The sequence below is a fragment of the Drosophila nasuta genome, chromosome X (assembly GCF_023558535.2).
Source record: "Drosophila nasuta strain 15112-1781.00 chromosome X, ASM2355853v1, whole genome shotgun sequence".
NCBI classification, from domain to species: domain Eukaryota; kingdom Metazoa; phylum Arthropoda; class Insecta; order Diptera; family Drosophilidae; genus Drosophila; species Drosophila nasuta.
The window spans coordinates 10,986,444-10,988,877 of record NC_083459.1 but is presented as its reverse complement, the minus strand read 5'-3'; the positions used below and the strand labels follow the sequence as shown (position 1 = coordinate 10,988,877).

General features: G+C 30.2%; 1 long non-coding RNA gene across 3 annotated transcripts; it reads left to right on the top strand.

Moving 5' to 3' along the window:
* Window positions 1-784: 784 nt before the first annotated feature.
* On the top strand, window positions 785-1,726 carry LOC132796179 (uncharacterized). 3 transcript variants are annotated; one of them, XR_009633517.1, is made up of 3 exons: window positions 818-969; window positions 1,037-1,651; window positions 1,712-1,726. It is a non-coding gene; the product is annotated as an uncharacterized LOC132796179 (long non-coding RNA). The 3 variants fall into 3 exon arrangements; XR_009633518.1 differs by lacking the exon at window positions 1,712-1,726 and having other exon boundaries at window positions 820-969; window positions 1,037-1,491; window positions 1,547-1,662; XR_009633516.1 differs by lacking the exon at window positions 1,712-1,726 and having other exon boundaries at window positions 785-969; window positions 1,037-1,662.
* Window positions 1,727-2,434: the final 708 nt, after the last annotated feature.

Genomic DNA, 2,434 nt, shown 5'->3' with positions numbered 1-2,434 from the left:
CATTGGCTTTATGAAATTAAATTCATTCAATCCGATTCTTATATTGTACATTACTTATTCCATATAGACATGCTCTAGAGATAATTATCATAAGGCGTGAAATTATCTGCAGATCTAAAAGTTGTTTATGAAATAATTTTGTATGACAGAAAATGGCAGCTGTCGGATCTTTGTTGCTTTGGCTGGTAATCTGATATATTTTGGATTCAATGGTATATTTTAAATTTAAGAATTTATATTTATACAAAATATAGAAAATACACCAACTATATTTTAATACTTTTTGTTAGAATATATGGTTTATTTTGAATGTGATGGTAAAATTGTAAATATACCAAATATAACTTTATATATATACTTTCGGTATATTTTAAATGTGGTAGCATATTGACATAACAAATATAGAAAATATACTGGCTATATTTTAGTATGTACATATGTATGTTGTATGTCATATGGTATATTTTAAATGATATGGTATAATTCGGTATATTTATTGATATACATCAAGAATAAAAGCTCTCTAGTAATAAAATTCAGTGTCTACTTTCATTTGCTCTACGACATTAACAGTATTTGGCATTGTTAATTAACAGTTCAAGTATAGTGCAAAATTATAAACAAATCAACATTCTATATGGAAGACATTTTTATATAATATATGAAGGGTATTCGTTCGAATGGGAATAAATTTCGCTGTATAGCTTCCACAAGTTGAAGATCGTGCTCTAATTCCTATATACTATATGATTAGTAGGCGAGAAGTTCAATAACAAATAAAGCAAGTAGGCGTTGAAACTATTGTACTGGATTTTAGTCACAATTAAAGTCAGTCTAACACTACACATCTTTCAGAGAGTATCAAAATTGTTCAGATTTTTTTTTTAAAACCCGGTTTCAGCAAAACTTAAATCATGATTGAGTTAAACCACGACAATGCGGTCGAGCAGACGCATAATACAATGCCAGGTAATCGTAGCTTAAAACATATTTCGAGGTAAAGAATGAAAATTTCACATTATTACAATATCTACAGCACCTTTAGATTCGGAGACGACTTCCGATGTGCCACAAACTTCTGTGCAGTCATTGCAACGGCCCAGTGGACTTTTAAATTGGTTGTCTGGATTATTAACGAGTCTGCTTCCATCCAGGTGGAGAAACTGATTTCTACTTTTCAAATTAATCAAAATATTTGAGTTTCCTCAAGTTAAACATTAAACTGAATTGGTACATGAACGAAACAATTGAAACATTCTTCTTATTACATTTCACCAGCAATCAGTGTAGAAATCAAGACTCAATTTCGCATTGACTTTGAGTAATCTGCTAACACAGTTTAATGAACAGCCCGAGGCAATCAGACTGTCATCGATGTGGTGGCAGTGTTATCCTTTCAATTCTTCTCTGGTCAAATGTACATAAATATTTACGGGATTAGCTAAATGCTAGTGCAAATATTTTGGCGATTAAAGTTGATTGCATTGTGTGGTATGAAGGGCTTTAAATTAATTTGCTGAAACTATGCCACAACGTATTGTAATAGTTGCAGCAGGTGCAGAGATTATATCGTTGGGGAAAGTGCACATCTCGTGGGAAATAAAAATACCATTCGAGCATTGTCAACTAGAATTGGCCGAAAATAAATATTGTAATTGAAAATTGTGCTTCTATATATATGTACTATTCATACATACATTTATATTTTTAGTGAATCTTAATTGAGTTTGCACAATTTGATGGGCAATGAAAAATTCCTAAAAATGAATTGGAAATTGTTTTATTTCACTTCTGCGCAAATCCCATGGAACAATTTAATAAAAACTGATATACAACTAAGATTATGCTGAAAAGTCAATTATTTTTCGTTGTATTGCTCTTTTTTTTATTGTATTATGCAGTATTATGAAATATTACTTGCTGCAAAAAACGACTAAAGTTAAACAAAATTTGTTAGTTGCAAGTTACAGCCACACTTTTAAAATCAATGTTGTCCACATACGCAAGATTTTAATTTCTTTGTATCACTAAAGACTAATTCTTTAATTAAAAAGTGTATGATTGTGGTTCCCAGCATCTCAATTCAAATAAATTTGCTGTTTCTTATTTAGTTGTTCTTAACAAAATTTCATAATCAGGCGTTTTCTTCATTTCTATAGTGCTCCGGGAGGCAATAATAAAGTGACAATCGGCAACGTAGTAGAATATTGTACAAAACCACATGATCCTCGAACTAGTGAACATCATATATAATTCAATAATTAATAAGTAAGAAAGCTACAGTCGAGTTTATTCGACTCTTTGTCATATGTGACTTTGGGTCATCCAAAGAGTGTTAGTATAAGTCAGTCAATTCTTCAAAATTGAAACAATATTAAATAAAAATTGTACAATTATCGTACGATTGATTACAAATAAAGTAAAAATTAACAAA